Raw genomic sequence first — 18310 nt, forward strand, 5'->3', positions numbered from 1 at the left:
TAATTTGGGATCCCCTCATTCTTTTCCTTGTCGTCTTAAACATCTGTTTTACATGGTCCCTAAGGAAAACCAACTCTTCCTCCCCTCAGCCACCTAGAACAGTTTCCATCACTTACCAGACCTTGCCAATCGCCAGCCTGTCAGGAGTCTCCAGGGACTTGCCTTTACGGTCCTGATCACCTGCATAGGAGCCTTGGCCCACTGGCAATGGGAAAGAAGGAATAGCCACGCTATTATGAGATTCAGGAGCCAGAGAGTACAAACAAACGGCTCGTTAAGGAGAGGGAATCTCTCTTGGTGACACAGCCTCAATGCGGTGTGTTCCCTCTACCTAAAAACCAGTTGCTCATCCAGGTGAAAGAATCTCTGTAGGTGACAGAACCATTGGCACATGGTCTGTTCCTCTCCCTGAATGTTGCGTGTCCTCACTGCCAGTAACGGCAAGGAAAATGGAGTGAGATTCCCTATGTTCAAGCCTATTTCGCTCTTAGAGATAAGGAAGAACTCTGCAAGACTTGTAAAATTGACTCTGCTGTGCTAGTCCTGATGAGACAGCCCCCATCCTCTCCTCGAGAGGATCCATCTGAGCGGGGCCATGCTAAAAGGGAACCTGAACCAGATAAGAGCCATAGGGAGAAAATCTTTAAACCTGGGGATAGCACTAAACCCACCCCATTCTCCATCTAATCCCCCTTTGCCACCGATAGCCCCCTTAACGCCTTACCTGGGAGATCTGACTCCCACAAGGCCTCCCCCTAGAATTTGCCCTTTGGTGGAGACAACGGGTGAATTTGGACCCCAACTCATTCAGAAGACTTTTACTCTTCTAGAGTTAAAGCACATCAGACAGAAACTAGGTAAATTTTCTGATGATCCTAACCACTACGTTGACAACTTCGGCTTTTGACTTAGCCTGGAAGGATGTCATGATAATCTCAGAGCGAACTCTATCAGATACTGAGAAAGTAAAGGTCCTAAAGGAGGCCTGCAACTTTGTGGACAGCCTCCATTTATCCAGCTCAAAATATCCTGTGGGGGATACCACCATTCCCCATAAGGACCCTTACTGGGATTACAATAACCCCAATGGACAATGGGAAAAAGAACATCTTATAATCTGTATAAAAGCTGGACTCAAAACAAGAAGAAGGAAACCCATTATTTCCTCAAAGTTTTCTGCCATCAGCCAGGAACCCAATGAAAACCCTACAGCCTTCCTGGAAAGGCTCAGGGAGGCAATAATTAAATATAGCAACCTAGACCTGGACTCCCTTGAAGGAAAAACCATTTTAAAGGATAGGTTCCTTACCCAGTCTGCACCGGACATCAGGAGGAAGCTCCGAAAGCTTACGCAGGAGCTCAATGTTAATCTAGATGAATTTCTAGCTACAGCCACCACTACCGTTTATAACTGGGACCAGGATAAGGAGGTCAAGGCTTGGGAGAGGGAAAAGAGAAAAAAAAAATAGGCAGGCCCAATTATTGGCAGCCCTACAGGGGCAAACCTCATCCGGAGAAGCCCGGACCCGTCCCAACGGAAGCCAAGACCGGTGCCGAGTCTGCAAAAAGCCTGGCCACTGGGCGAGGGAATGCCCCAACAAGGACACGCCTCCTAAGATACCCTGTCCAAAATGCCAAAGAAGTGGCCATTGGGGAGCCAACAGCCCTTGGGCTGAAAGGCCGAGGGGCCAGGGGCAGCCCCTTGGTTGGCCCTAGATTGACAGGGGCCTTCCACTCCAGATGGACCCCCTGTTTAATGTCAGTATTACTGGACTGGAGCCAAGGGCAAACCTGGATGTGGCAGGTAGGACCATATCTTTTTTATTGGATACGGGGGCTGCCTACTCTGTCCTAGTTTCCTTCTCTGGACCCTTCTCCGACTCCTGTCAGGTTACAGGCGTCTCGGGTAAACTTACTACTAGGCCTTTCACTCTCCCTTTGTATTGTTACTGGGAAGGATATACATTCTCTCCTTCCTGGTCACACCTGAATGCCCCCACCCACTGTTAGGTAGGGGCATCATGAACAAGCTGGGAACCAGACTGCTACTTGGGGGAACCACTGCAGTAACACCCCTCCAGTTCTTAGTCTTAGAGACACAGCCCCCTCTGAGGACTGGCACACCAGCCTTAGCTGAGTTGCCAGTAGGCCCCCAGGTCTGGGCCGATGGAATGCCAGGGGGAGTTATAACCGCCTCCCCAGTGCTTATCACCTTAAAGGAGCCAAACTCTTTCCCCAGTCAGAAACAATATCCAATTCGCCCAGAAGCCCCAAGGGGACTGCAGCATCTCATATCCAAATTTTTACAACATGGGCTACTTATTCCTTACAGTTCTCCCTGCAACACCCCTATCTTCACTGTGTTAGACTTAAAGGATGCCTTCTTTTCCATACCTCTGGACCCGCGGTCCTACTACCTCTTTGCCTTTGAGTGACGTGGGGAAGGGAATAGAGAACAACAACTCACCTGGACAGCCCTACCCCCAAGGGTTCCGAGACAGCCCTCACCTTTTTGGCCAGGCCCTGGCCTAGGACCTCCAAGATCTACGCCTGGAAGAAGGGACTGTCATCCAGTATGTGGATGACCTTCTTATTTGCTCCCCAGACCACGAGAGAGCCTTAACTCATGCTACCCAGACCCTTAACTTTTTGGCCAAATGAGGCTATAAAGTCTCTAAGTCCAAGGTCCAATTGGCACAGCAGGAAGTCAAATATCTGGGAGTAATCCCCTCCCCAGGGCAACGCAGGATCTCCCCTGAGAGAATACAAGGGATTTTGGATCTGCCAGAGCCAGCTACCCAAAAACAGCTCCGAGCCTTTTTAGGCCTCACAGGTATTGCAGATTATGGATTCCTAATTATGGACTAAAAGCACAACCTCTTTATGAGGCCCTGAAAGGAAAATCTGACTCTGAACTTCTGCTCTGGGGCCCTAACCAAACCCGAGCTTTCCAGCAGCTAAAGACATTACTGTCTCAGGCCCCAGCCTTGGAAATCCCAAGAACTGATAGACCTTTTCAACTACTTGTGGCAGGAAAACAAGGGATGGCTTTAGGAGTCTTAACTCGGGAACTTCTCCCTGTCCGGAGACCTGTAGGATATCTGTCAAAGAGACTGGACCCGGTGGTCACTGGATGGCCCAGCTGTCTTAGGGTAGTTGCTGCTTTGGCCTTATTGGAGGAAGAAGCCTCCAAGCTTATGTTGGGGCAACCCCCGACAGTATATACCTCCCATCAGGTTACCTCTCTCTTGGAAAGGAAAGGCCATTTCTGGCTCACAGATAGCAGGATCCTCAAACGTCAGGCATTACTGTTGCAGAATCCAGACCTACGTGTCATGGTCTATTTCTTTTTAAATCCAGCTACACTGTTCCTCTTCCCTGAGGAAGGTCTACCAGTTCATCAATGTGAAGATATAATATTTCATTCCTTGTTGCCCCGACCCGATCTAACCGATACTCCACTACAAAACCCTGAGGAAGTTTGGTTCACTGATGGAAGTAGTTTTGTTTCCGAAGGATGTAGAAGGGCAGGGTATGCAGTGGTCTCCTTGACACAGGTTACCGAGGCCCAGACTCTTCAGAACCTGGAGGGATGGGGACACATCTTGGGCTGGTTAAATGACTCCTTTTGTAACTATAACCTCAACTTTAATCAGACTAGCCTGGGGTGGGATTCCTGGTCAGAAGAAGATGACTACAAAGTATACGAAGGTAATTTCACTTTGTATTGGGGAAACTCGAGGAAAAATGCAACGATGCATTTGTTACATTTGTTATCTTCTACATCTGTAACTCTATTTCTGTTTTGTAGATAAGTTCATTTGTAGCCTTTTTTAATATTCCACATATAAGCAATATCATATGATATTTGTCTTTCTCTGTCTGACTTACTTTGCTCAGTATGACAACCTCTAGGTCCATCTGTGTTCCTGCAAATGTCATTATTTTGTTCTTTTTTCTTTTTTTTTTTTTGCGGTACACGGGCCTCTCACTGTTGTGGCCTCTCCCGTTGCGGCGCACAGGCTCAGCGGCCATGGCTCACGGGCCCAGCCACTCCGCGGCATGTGGGATCTTCCCGGACCGAGGCAAGAACCCACGTCCGTTGCATTGGCAGACCGATTCTCAACCACTGCGCCACCAGGGAAGCCCGTGATGATCATCTTTAATCTATTTCCTAGAGCTAATCATGGTTCAAGAATCTTGGAAGGCTACAGCAGCAGCCATTGAGCAACAGTGCAGGAAACACAACAACCTTAGGGTATTTCGAGAAGAGAGGCATTTAATATAGGGAGTTAGTTAACCATTAACATTTTGGTGTATTTCCATTAACATTTTGGTGTATCTCCTTAAGGTCTTCTGTGTTTGTAACAATAGTGAAATAATGCAGTACATAATTTTATGTCTTGTTTTATTATTCGCTTAACATTATATCATGAGCAAATTTCCTGTGTAAAACTTAAAAATATTACTTTTAGTAGTTGCTTGATGTTCCGTTCTATAGATCTATTAAATTAATTTTTCCTAAACATTTAGATTGTTCGTTTTTCCCTTCTTTTTTTTTTTTTTTTTTTGCTTTTAATACTAAAATAACATCTTTAAACCAAAAATTGTACCCAAATCTCCTTAGGATTTCCCCTTAGATCGCTAGAAGTGTAATTTCTGGGTCAATGGATATGAAAGTTTTATGTCTTTTGCCAAATAGCTTTCCAGAATAGAAAAGATTCCATTCTAGAACATCTGGAAAATTTAAAAATCGTTTAGCTCAGTGTTTGCTGTCATGCATATCAATCACAATGCCATATTTGGCTGAATAACAGTGTCTTCTTACAGGTCAATGTTTGGACACAAGCTTTTTAAATTATAGGTTTTGAGAGGGTGACTTTGAGTGAACCATGCTGAAAACAATGGACTTTTTTCTTACTCTTCTTATTCATATCATTTCAAACCCTCCACCCCATTTCCATGCCTCCACCTATGCCGGTAACCCATCCTTCCATGTTTTTCCTCAAGCTCACGTAATCAGATACACATTTATGCAGACACATGCATGTGCACGTGTGCACACACAATCTTGTAATTTTACAGAAATGCTATCTCATTATATTCACTGCCACATAAAAGAAAGAAAAAAGAAAGCAGTGCCTCTGGTGGTGAGTTCAGCAGGATTTTCTGGGAATCATTACTGGAGGTCCAGCTTAGAGCCAACTGTCTTAGTTCTTTCAATAATAACTTCTGGTATTAAGTTTCTAATTAAAGCAGCTAGAGTGGTGCCTCTTTTCTTCACATGAATCCTGGCCTTATTCAAATACTCTCCTGCCAAATCCCATGATTAATATATGTCACTGCTCTTTGAAATTCTTGCCAGTATGATGGGTATTAGTGATATCTTGGTATTGCTTAATTTTGGATATGAGTCTAAGCATTTTTTTTCTTTCTTTATCTTTGCCATTTGTGTGAATTGCCTATTCATATCCTTTGCCATTTTTCTTTTGGGTTGTTTAACTTTTTCTTATCCATCTTGAAGAGCTCTTAATAATATATTAAATTCTAAGTCTTTGTCTTTATCAACAGTAATTTCCACCCTCAATGTATTGCTTTTTAAATTGACTTTGTTTCCTAGATATAGTCAGGTCATTTGATGTACAGTAGTATTTCCTAACCCTTTCTAAATACTTCCTGATCACAGGGGTGGAAAGAGAAAAACACATTTCACAGACTCCCTTGCAGCTAGAATGTGATGTGAATTAGGTTGCACCAATGAGACGTACTCATGCAAGGTCTGGAAGATAGAAGTGCTATTTTTGCTGGAAAGCAAGTTGGAGAGACATGAATATTTGTGGCCTTACTTAGCATTCTGTTGTCTGATCACCAGCTTCCTGATCATGAGAGTTGAGGAGGCAGTAGTGGTAGCAGCAACAAATTTCTCACATCTGGATTGTAACTCTGTTAATGTGCCCTTGAAATCAGTCATACGGTGGCAGCCACCTTACGCTCACTGGTTCTCCTGGCCCTCTCAATACTTTTATAAACAACTAATTCCCTATATTAAATGCCTCTCTTCTTGAAATACCCTAAGGTTGTTGTGTTTCCTGCACTGTTTCCTGACTGATACACTTTAAGATATCTTTTACCTTGAGAAGTTTAAAATTTTTATATGGTCAATATGTCTACTACTTTTATTTTATGAAAGTTTATGAGATTCCTGACTTGGTTAAGAAACATCCATGACCCTAGATTACGTGGAGTCTCCTGGATTATCATTTAAGACTTTTATGATTTAATTTTTATAATTAAGTTTTTCTATCTTATTCTATAAGATAAGGGTTGAGATTTACTTTTTAAGGTGGTGTTATGGACTGAACTGTGTCCACCTCAAAGGCATATATTGAAGCTCTAAGCCCCACATGTGACTGCATTTAGAAATAGGGCCTTTAAGGAGGTAGTTAAGATTAAATCAGGTCACAATGTGGGTCCTAATCCAATATAACTGGTGTCCTTATAAGAAGAGGAAAAAATACCAGAGATTTGTGTATACAGAGAAAAGGCCATGTGAGGACACAGGAAGATGGCCATCTTCAAGCCAAGGAGAGACCTTAAGAGAAATCAAAGCTGCCGCCACCTGGGTCTTGGACTTCCAGCCCCCAGAACTGTGAAAAGATAAACTTCTGTTGTTTAAGCTGCTTGGTATTTTGTTATGGAAGCCTTAGCAAACTAGTATAGGTGGATAGACAATTGTATCAACATTACTTATTACTTAATCAGCTTTCCCTCATTGAACTGAAATACCATTGTATCATGTATAATTTTATATATATATAAAGGGGTCAATTTATAGATTCTCTAGTCTGTTCTTCTCTTCTGTTTATTACTATGTCTATACAACACTGATTAGATTATACTGGTTTTATGGTATGTTTTGATGTTTGATAAGGCAACTCCCCGCTCTGTTCTTCTTTCTTCCCCCACCCCCATGGGTTACTCCTTGAAAAATATCATGATACATGTATACAGTTGGAAAAACCAAATAGTACCATAAAGCTTGTAACTGAAAAAGGAGTCTCTCTTTGGCCCTTAGTGGTATGCTTGTGAATGTTTAGCAACTGACTGACTGGAAAAAGAAAAAAAAGCTTTGATGTATAGTGTTTTCTGTTCCAGTGATATAAATACTCCCACCATGAGTGATTTCAAGGTCCCACTGTGATACCACTGAATAGGGAATTGGGAAGAGATGTGCCCAGCTGGCTTCTCAAGCCAGAATTAAGTCAGCTCTAGCACACCACAGCCCACTCCTGAATTCCTCTTCTGAAACTCTTTCTGGCGTACATCCATACCTTTAAACAGTGTGCTTCCATTACTATTTCCAGGGTATACATTTTAGGCGTTATCTATTGATATCCTATGATGGATGATGGGATACCATCAAATACTTTTCTATCCCCATGCTCTCACGTCCTCTCCCAGTAAAGTTCTATCACAATGTTTGTTTAAGTGAATAGTCAGTGTTTATTTTATTATAATTACCTATTTATATGCCTAATTACATGCTGAGTTACAATGTGATTATTATGACCACATCCTACTTGGTGAGGCAAGTAACTTACCATGATAAAATTTCCCTTATTATACATTTTTAATTTTTTATTTCTTATTTATTTATTATTATTATTTTTTGCAGTACGCGGGCCTCTCACTGTTGTGGCCTCTCCCGTTGCAGAGCACAGGCTCCGGACGTGCAGGCTCAGCGGCCATGGCTCACGGGCCCAGCTGCTCCGCGGCATGTGGGATCTTCCTGGACCGGGGCACGAACCCGCGTCCCCTGCCTCGGCAGGCGGACTCTCAACCACTGCGCCACCAGGGAAGCCCTATACATTTTTTAAAGCTCCTTTTTCCTGATGGCTAAGTTCCTCAAGTCCCTAACCTGCTTCTCCCAAACTTTCCAAGAGTAAAACCTGTGGTAAAGCTGGGAGCTTGATAGGCTGTCATTCAGTGAGAATGAGGACTCACCTGCTTGCTGCTGCTGCCACTTGAGGTTATGAGGAGAACCATTTGTTTCTATCATTATTCTGGGTAGAAAAAATAAAAAAAATTATTTCACGTGAAAAGTGACAGCACCTCCAACGCGCGGCTGTGGGATGTAAATTTGTATTGCTAGTGCAGTCAGGGGGAACCCCAAACTCAGAACTGACGTTATGCGGCTCACAGTTTGCAAAGGCCTCCAGGCGTGTGGCCAAGCCTCTGTAGAGAAAAGCACCTCCCACTGGGCTCAGGGTTTCCCCCAGATCAAGTGCAATAAAATAGAGGCTCACAATAAAACATTACCCAGCACAAAAACTGACTCCTCAGAACGAGAGGCAGCAAAAATGCTAAAAAAAAAATTGACTTCCCAGAATTTAAGATATTGGCATTATTAGCTACAGAACATACATGATGCATAAACATTTAAAGATAAAAGATGAAGTGAAAATTGAGAAAGGAAGAGAAAATTTTAAAAATTAAAGTCTGTTTGAGGAAGAATCAAATAGAACTTCCAGAAATTAAAAACAATATGTATATATGTATACATATAACCATTGAAATTACGCCCATCCTCTTTGAAGACTTCCTTCTCCTTCTTTATCTAATGCAATTGGTATCTTCCCCAAGGCACTGCCCTACAGCCTTCTCCAGAGCTGGCTGTTGTTTCTCCCATACCTCTCCCATGTGTCTGAGTATCACTGCCACTCTTTCTCCCTCTTCCCCAGATTTTACCACCCTGCTACCGTTTGCAGTTGGTATCTTCTACTGATTCATAGGTTTCCCCCCTTCATTTAAAAACTATTTTAGCTCCTGCTTCCTTGATACTCTCTCCAACACTACTCCTATCTTAATTCATGGCATATCAGTATCCGTGCAGGCAATACTTCCAGTATCCTCACCTCTTACTGTTCATTTCTTTCGGTTGCTGAGTTGCATTTCATTGTATGTATATAGCATCATTTGTTTATCCACTTACCTGCCAGTGGATCTTTGGTTTTTTTCCAGTTTTTCACCCATTGTAAATAAAGCTGCTATGGACATTCATGTTGGTCTTCACAGTCAGATACAGTGACAAACAGACTCAGAGGTCATCCACAGATTCCAGCAGGCCCTTGCTATCCTTTGTTCTGCTTACGGCTGTTTTTTTTGTTTTTTTTTTTAATTGAAGTATAGTTAATTTACAATGTCATGTTAGTTTAGAGTGTACAGCAAAGTGATTCACATATATACCTAAATCTACCTATCTATCTATCCATTCTTTCTTTTTCAGATACTTTTCCATTATAGGTTATTACAAGATATTGAATATGGTTCCCTGTGCTATATAGTAGGTCCTTGTTTTTTACCTGTTTTACATATAGCAGTGTGTATCTGTTTAATCCCAAACTCCTTATTTATCCCCACTATCCTCTTTGGTAACCATAAGTTTGTTTTCTGTGTCTGTGAATCTATTAGTGTTTTGTAAGTAAGTTCATTTGTATGCCTCTAGCTCTTTCAGAGCTAGTCCTGCTAGCTGGCAGTAGCCCCCAGACCCACCGCAAATGCTTGGTGGTGGACTCACAGCAGGGATAGCTACATAAAGACAGCAGCTTCCCACAGACCTGTCCACAAGCTCCTTCTTTATGATCCCATTGCAATAGCCGGCCATGTTTAGCTTCTCAAGAATTACAGACTTGTCTACTTACACCAGGGCACAGAGCAACTGCTTGTGCCTTTTTCTCTAATCCACTAACTCCACCTTTTAGACTCTCTCCCCAATCATTAAGATCTAAATCCTATAATAAATCCCCTATTCCATAACACCTACAGTGGCTTTGCTTCCCTGACCAATATATGCCCCCAAAGCTGAAATAAACCTTATTTCTTTGGTGTTCATTTCCTTTTCCTTCTTCTTCTTCTTTTTTAAAATGAGAATGTTTTTAGCAGCTTGATTTGTGATAGCCTCAAACTGAAAATAGCTCAAGCATCCATCAGTAGTAGGAAGGGCAAATAATGTATATTTTATTCATAGAACGAGATGCTACTTAGCAACAAAAAGAATTACTAATATCCTCAGCAACATGGATAAATCTAGCAGACAAATGCCGAGTGAAAGAAGCCAAACAACAAAGAGAACATACTGTATGATTCTACCTACATGAGGTTCAAAATAGAGAAAAGTGATTTATGGTGACAGAAGTTGGGACAGAATGTTCTTGGAATACCCTTTGAAAAGGGCTATGGACTGGGAAGGGACATGAAGATTTTTTCTAGTGAATGAAATGTTCTATATTGTGGTCTGGGTGATGTTCACAAGGATATATACATATGTTAAAATTTTAGCAAGTTGGTCAATGTTGATTAGTGTACTTTGTCTTTGTATATATGTGGAGAGAGGGAGAGACAGAAAGGGTAGTCTCCTAGTCTCTTGTCTGGACTCAAGCTCATTTTTAAAAAAAAATTTTAGGGGACTTCCCTGGTGGCGCAATGGTTAAGAATCCATCTGCCAATGCAGGGAACAATCAGGAACCAGGGTTCAATCCCTGGTCCGGGAAGATCCCACATGCTGTGGAACAACTAAGCCCATGTGCCACAACTACTGAGCCTGCACACCACAACTGCTGAAGCCCGTGCACTCTAGGGCCTGTGCTCCGCAACAAGAGAAGCCACCGCAATGAGAAGCCCGCACACCGCAACGAGGAGCAGCCCCAGATCGCTGCAATTAGAGAAAAGCCCGCGCACAGCAACGAAGACCCAGCACAGCCAAAAAAAAAAAAAAAAAAAAAAAGGCAAATTTTTAATTTGAAATGATTGTAGATCCACAGGAAGTTGCACAGATAGTACAGAGAGGTCTCTTGTACCGTTTACTAGTTTCCCTCATTGGTTACATCCTATGGTGTTCATTTCTTCAGAATCATTTCCATCATCATCATTTGGCTGCCCACTACCAGTGGATTTGGAACAGCAGTGTCATTTCCTGACAAAGAAGTCCAGAAAAGCTTGTTTCATCATTTATCAATAATGGTTAACATTTTTTAAAATACAGATTTTAATTCCCTAATTTAGTTAATAACAAATAAGTTAAAAAACAACCTTGATTAAAAATTAAAATGTATAAAAATAATGAATTATAAAAGTAAATGCTTACATTTTATCGGATTTTTATACACATTTGTGTTACCCTTGACAACCTAGCCTCAAAATGTCACATATTGTCATATGGTTCTACTGCGCATGCCTAATACTCGGCTCCCTCACATGTGGCGGAAATCTGACAGCTCCTGACAGGTCTAGACCATGCTCACTGAGATACGTCCACAAGTCACACACCTAGAGGTAGCAGCAACGTCAAATTGCTATAAAGTTTCTTAGCGCTTACTCAATTTCTCCACTGGTAACAAAGAATATGCAGACAGAGCTGGTCAGTAGACTGATCTAGAACATTGTTAGTTCTGGTGCCAGAGGGAAGAAAAAGGCTCCTGATGGGTTGTGCGAAGTCAATTAAATGCATGGCTGAAGTGACAGGCAAAGCTGTGGTCACTGTTCTAGCTCCAAGCTCCCTCTGTTTTTGGAACTTTCTTTCTTTTGAGGATGGCCATTTTAAAGTGCTCTTTTTATGTTTATCCACCGTATCTATGTCTTTGTATTTTGGAGTGGGGTCTGCATTAGCTCGGTAGTCAGATTGCCTGGGCTCTAATCCTAGCTCTACTAGATCGTGGCTGCATGACCCAGGGCAAGTTACTGCATCCCTCTGGGTCTCTGTTTCCTCACCTTTAAAATGGGAGAGAAAAATAAGAAAGTTATGGTAGAGATTAAATGTGTAAAGCACTTGGTACAGGGTATGGGACATAAGTATCAATGAATACATTTTTGTTATTAATGTTATTAGAAGTACTACCCTTAGATATGTTATGTCAAGCCCTTGGAAAATTATTATCCAAGTGTTAACTTTTTAAAATCTAATTTGAAGGAAAAAGCTGAGAATGTCTCTTCTGTACTAGATTGGGTTTTGCCTTTTCCAGGAGCCAATGAATACTGTTGGTTTAATGAGGGGTGGTGGGCGGAGCTGTGGGAAACTAAGAACTAAGGACTTTTGGGAATAAGATTACATAGGTTTAATATTCCCAGCTATCTTCAGAATATCAATGTTTGTTTGATAATTTTGGATACACTCATCTTTATTGACTTTGTTAATTTTTTTGTAACGCATGATTTAGTAAAATATTAATTTAGACACAAACAAAATAATAAGGTGTAAGAAGGGATGACTGACCTCTGTAATCAGATTGGGCTAACATGAAAACGGAAAGATTTTTGCTGTTGTATCTATCAAGGTAAAATATGTGAACATCAAAGCTAAGAGATGCCTTTTGTTGTGGTGTGGTAAGCTTGGTTCCACTCTCCGAGAAATAATAACTATCATTTACCCAATAGCTTCCAAAGTCAAAGACAATCCTTCCTTTAATAGGGTTTTCCCATGCAGTCGCTAGATGTGTTCCTGATAATATCAGAGCTCTGATCTACATACTGTGTTTCTTTTCTGTGTTTTAAGAAGTTGGCACTCATATTCCCTTTGGTTTCCTTGTTGTATCTGTAGCAGTTAATTCTCTCTACTCTAAAATGATAAAAAAAAAATGCCCCCAAGTACTTAGTGTGTTTTTCTGGTGAGATAATAAATCAATGAAGTATCTATGACTTGTACCAAGGTTTTCATTTGGTCACTATTCATTTTGCTTGGGTACTTTTCATTTTTCAATGTGGTAGAGCCTATTTAAATACATTCATTATTTTTTAGTCTCTAGCACAGCATAAAACTCTAGCTATTTAATGGGAAGTGGGTCAAAAGAGTTATTCTTTTAAATTATCTATCTATCTATCTATATCTATCTATGTATCTATCTATCTACTAAGGAAAGAATTTGCAATAAAGGTTTAAGGAAATCCTCATGGTGATTTTTGAACTGGAAATTGTAGAAAATGTATCCAGTTTCCTCATTACTTTTAATTCCCCGTGACTACCAAATGCCTCCTGAAATCTTCCCTCTCTCATCTTCAGGGAGGCTTCGCAGAGCAATTAGGGGAAGACAGAGCCGCCCTATCATATTCCAAGTTCCTACAAAAGCATTGGTCTCTTTGGAGCTGCCTTCTTTTTCCATGGATATTGTGTCTAATACTATTATAGGTTTAAAATACATCTTCATGTCCTGAAGAGTGATTCTCCCAACTATCTCAGAGTTATCTTGGCTCTTCTCAAACATTTATTGTTCCATATAAATATTATTATCAGTTTTTCAAATTCCCCAGAAAATCTAACAGGAAATTGGATTGGGATTGCAGTGAATGTATAGCTTAATGTGGGAGAATTGAAATATTTGGAACAATTTTATAATTGATGATTTGGCAAAAGTTGCCCATAAAAACCATTTGAACATGCTGTCTTTTGGGGAGAGGAAGAAATTTTAAAATTTTCTGTAATATTTATTGGTTCTGGTGTTTTTTTTTTTTTTTTTTTTTTTTTTTGCCATCCAGCATCTGAAATACCTTCCTTTTGGGGAACTCCCTATTGTTTGAATCTTGGCTAAAGGCAGGACCTGTATTCCATTGTAAGAGTTGAAACAATCAGATATACACTTTCCTCTGCCCTCTAGCATCTAGGACCTGGGAATGTGTTTTTGGCTCAGCTCGTGGGACCATCGTGCCCAGGATTTTAAGTGTGGAGCCAATGAACAGAGAATCAAGGACATTCTAGAGAGGTTTTTTTTTTTTGTTATTTTTGTTTGTTTGTTTGCACGTGGCAATGGCATGAGAAATAGCATCGAATGTTTAGGAACAACAGTGCCTAGTAGTATCATGGTGTCCTTTCCAATTATGGCATGATTTACCTTTGGATCCTTTTTTAAAAAAATTCATTGCTGCATTCAGTGAACTAATATCTCATTTTGGCTATTTGTAGGTATGTTCATAAGAGATATTGGCTGGTAACTTTCCTTGCACTATCCTTTTTTCATTTTTTATTTTAACAAAGCTAAATTATTTTCTGTTGTTTGAACATAGGAACCATGACTAACAAAGTATTCTCTTCAGATCTTCTTTTTCACACTGAATAAATTTTAGTATTCATATTTTTCTAGAAAATTATTCCACTCTGGGAGGAGACGAGGGTGTCCAGGTGGAGGACTGTCCTTATGACTGTATGATTCAAGAGTGGTGGTCACACACAGGATTAATACAGCGGGAGTGTCCCCACGCTCTGTGTTCCCTTCTCCTACCCTGGTCTAGCTTTGTTGCCTCAACTTCTCCCCTGCCCCACGTTGAGGAGAGTCGTGTCTTGATTTGTTGATTTCTGGGTCTTTGGGATTCTACATGGAGAGAGTGCGTATGGGTGACAGGGCAGGAGAGGAGGGAGGAAAGACAAAAGAGAATGAAGCTTCCAAGAAAGAGGAGAGCATCAAGATTCTGAAGCAGTGTCAGCATGTGAGCAAACAAAATCCCTTAATGACAAGGAAGTGTTGCTGTGGGATATGACTCAGACTCTGTTACTGATCTTTGAAAATACAATCAATGACTAGAGTTACTTTTTAACTATTTCTGGTCTTCAGACTTTTTCCTTCGAATGTGCTTAATGTGTAATTTAGCAATATGAGCCCCACCTTACATCCAGGTTACAATTGGATAACCATCCCCTTTATTTGTTCCATTGATTCTTATCTCTGACTAGTTGATTCTTCTCACCCAGCGGGGAGCTGCCCAGTATTAGAGGGTAGGGAAGCACCTTTAAGGAGCCGAGGGTAGACTGGCTCCTCCTTACTTGGCTGGAACTTTTTAATTTTTATTTGGATGAACTTTCCAGTGAGGCTCAAGAATTCTAACTACTGTAGTTGACTATTGTTGAGTAATTCTTGAAATGTATTTTATCAGTGTCATGGGAATTTTCAGAACTTATATTTCATTGTTTTTTTATTTATGTATATGTAGCATTAATTCCTAATTATCCCCAGTATCCTTTTCCCTTTTTGCCTTAATAATAAAATTCCCAATGTCTTAGCTCTCCAGAATAAGGACCACATTGTCCAGCCTCTGTTGCAGCTAGGTGTGGCAAAGGAATTTGAGTGGAAGTTAATATTGTCCTTCTAGGAAATGTCTTTAAAAGGAGAGCACACCCTTCTACAGGCCTTCCTGTCTTTCTGCAGGTTGAAGTGTGGCACAGTGATTGGAGCCAAACAGCCGACTTGGACCATGAGGCACAGAGCCTCCCATTAGGATGGTGGATAAATGGGATAGACATCTGGGTCCTTGATGACTGTGGAGCCACCCTATCAGGCTGGCCTGCCGCACTATGGGCTGCATACATGTGTCAAAAGAGAAATACATTTCTGTCTTTTAAGCTACTGTTATTTGGGTCTTTTGTCACACACAGCCAAAGCTAATCTGAAATGATACATGTACCAGATATGTAACCATATACTGTTTGATGTGTCAAAAAATTACTAATTTTGTTTTTAATGCACATTCTTAAATCACTGGGAACCCAAAAAAACATGGCATCATAGTTATAGACTAGATAGCTACTTAAGAGTATAAGCTGCAAAGGAGCCAAGGTTATTATCGTTAACACTGATGGTGGTCTAACCAGCAGGAGAGTCCATTCTTCTTCTTTTTTTTTTTAATTTATTTTTATTTTTTATACTTGGTTGCGTTGGGTCTTCGTTGCTGCACGCGGGCTTTCTCTAGTTGCAGTTAGCAGGGGCTACTCTTCGTTGCAGTGCGCGGGCTACTCATTGCGGTGGCTTTTTTTGTTGCGGAGCATGGGCTCTAGGCATTTCAGTAGTTGTGGCACGTGGACTGTAGAGCACAGGCTCAGTAGTTGTGGCACACGGGCTTAGTTGCTCTACGGCATGTGGGGTCTTCCTGGACCAGGGCTTGAACCCATGTCCCCTGCATTGGCAGGTGGATTCTTAACTACTGCGCCACCAGGGAAGCCCCAGAGGGTCCATTCTTCTAACAGAAACTTAATTTTGTTCAGATACCTACTCACTCCTGTTCAACACAACCTGGGATAAGCAAACTTCACCCCCACTCTAGGGAAGGTCTGGGGAACTAAGTGTTATGCCACATCTCTGCTCAGAATCTCTGCTCAGAATTTGGATCATCCAAAGTGGGTTCTATCTCTGGCCTTCCAGTGAAGGGAGCCAATCAACTTCCCTGTTACTGAGGGAAGATAAAATTGGGTTTTCTATGTCTTGCAGTTAAAAGCATTTTTGTTGCTGTTGTTTTTTAATTGTAAATTTTTTAACCGTTTTTAAAAATTAATTTTTATTGGAGTATAGTTGCTGTACAATGTTGTGTTAGTTTCTATTGTACAGCAAAGTGAATCAGCTATATGTATACATATATCCCCTTTTCTGGGGATTTCCTTCCATTTAGGTCACCACAAAGCATGGAGTAGAGTTCTCTGAGCTATACAGTAGGTTCTCATTAGTTATCTATTTTATACATAGTATCAACAGTGTACATATGTCAATCCCAATCTCCCAATTCATCCCACCCACCACTTTCCCTCCTTGGTGTCCATACGTTTGTTCTCTACATCTGTGTCTCTATTTCTTCCCTGCAAACCGGTTCATCTGTACCATTACTCAGATTCCACATATCTGTGTTAATATACAATATTTTTCTCTTTCTGACTTACTTCACGCTATATGACAGCCTCTAGTCCATTCATTTGTCTCTACAAATGACCCAATTTTGTTCCTTTTTATGGCTGAGTAATATTCCATTGTATATATGTACTACATCTTCTTTATCCATTCCTCTGTTGATGGACATTTATGTTGCTTCCATGTCCTGGCTATTGTAAATAGTGCTGCAATGAACATTGGGGTGCATGTGTCTTTTTGAATTATGGTTTTCTTTGCTTATATGCCCAATAGAGGGATTCATGGGTCATATGGTAGCTCTATTTTTAGTTTTTTAAGGAACCTCCGTACTGTTCTCCACAGTGGCTGTGTCAGTTTACATTCCCACCAACAGTGCAAGAGGGTTCCCTTTTCTCCACACCCTCTCCAGTATTTATTGTTTGTAGATTTTTTGATGACGGCCATTCTTACCGGTGTGAGGTGATACCTCATTGTAGTTTTGATTTGCATTTCTCTAATAATTAGTGATGTTGAGCAGCTTTTCATGTGCTTCTTGGCCATCTGTTTGTCTTCTTTGGAGACATGTCTATTTAGGTCTTCTGCCCATTTTTGGATTGGGTTGTTTGTTTTTTTGATATTGAGCTGCATGAGCTGTTTGTATATCTTGGAGATTAATCCTTTGTCAGTTGTTTCATTTGCAAATATTTTCTCCCATTCTGAGGGTTGTCTTTTCATCTAGTTTATGGTTTCCTTTGCTGTGCAAAAAGCATTTTAAAGTAATATGGCCACACGGTGGAAATAAACCCTCAGCTGGAGGAGAGTACTTGGTTCTATTCCAAGCCTTGCCACCAATTAGCTGTGTGACCATAAGCAAGTCACTTCACCTCTCTGAAACTCAACTTCCTCATCTGAAAAGGTGAGGCTTTTGGACTAGTTCAGTGGTCCTCAATCATGGGTGGCTCTGCTCCCATGAGATATTTGGGGAAATGTGGGGCATTTTTCATTATCACAATAAATGTGGAGACACTGCTGACACTGAGTGGGCAGGGCACAGGGATGCCAAATATCTACAATGCTTGGGATGATCCAATACAATGAAAATTTGTCTCATCCAAAATGCCTCTTGAGATACTGTGCTAGATATTCCTCTTATCTCTTACTTCTCTTCTGACTCTGGGTCATTTATTCCTTTCTCTTGATTTCTGCTTTCCTATTCTTTGCCATCCGCTGGTCTCCCTTTGACTGCCTAGACAGAGACTTTATATCGTGTTTCTCAGTTTTGGTCCCAAGGACAACATGCATCAGAATCACCTTGGGGAACTGCTAAAAATTCAGTTTCATGGGCCCAACCTATGCCCCACTGAATCAGCATCAAGATCCCCAGGTGACTCATATGCAGTCTATAACTTGCTTCACATGTTTCTCCATGTCACCAGGCCACAAAATGCCAACAATATAGAAGTTTTCTTAAAAAACTTGAAATTCTTTAAAGTCACTTATAAGGTTTGAAAAAATAAGGTTATCACCCATCTTGGTATTTGAGTTCTTTGCATAAGTTATTTCACTCACCCTCACAGAAACCTAGTAAAAGAAGTCTCCTATTCCCATTTTACAGGTTAAGGAAAGGGCTTCCTTATCATTACAAGTTAGCAAATGCAAGCACTGGGACCTGAGCCCAG

At 41.0% G+C, this 18310-nt stretch overlaps 1 long non-coding RNA gene across 1 annotated transcript; it reads left to right on the plus strand.

Annotated features, from left to right (window-relative positions):
• Positions 1 to 620: 620 nt before the first annotated feature.
• Positions 621 to 9513, plus strand: LOC117312404 (uncharacterized). Its single transcript, XR_004526679.2, has 2 exons — positions 621 to 1804; positions 4023 to 9513. It is a non-coding gene; the product is annotated as an uncharacterized lncRNA (long non-coding RNA).
• The last annotated feature ends 8797 nt before the right edge of the window (positions 9514 to 18310 follow it).

Source organism: Tursiops truncatus, chromosome 5, assembly GCF_011762595.2.
Source record: "Tursiops truncatus isolate mTurTru1 chromosome 5, mTurTru1.mat.Y, whole genome shotgun sequence".
Taxonomy (NCBI): domain Eukaryota; kingdom Metazoa; phylum Chordata; class Mammalia; order Artiodactyla; family Delphinidae; genus Tursiops; species Tursiops truncatus.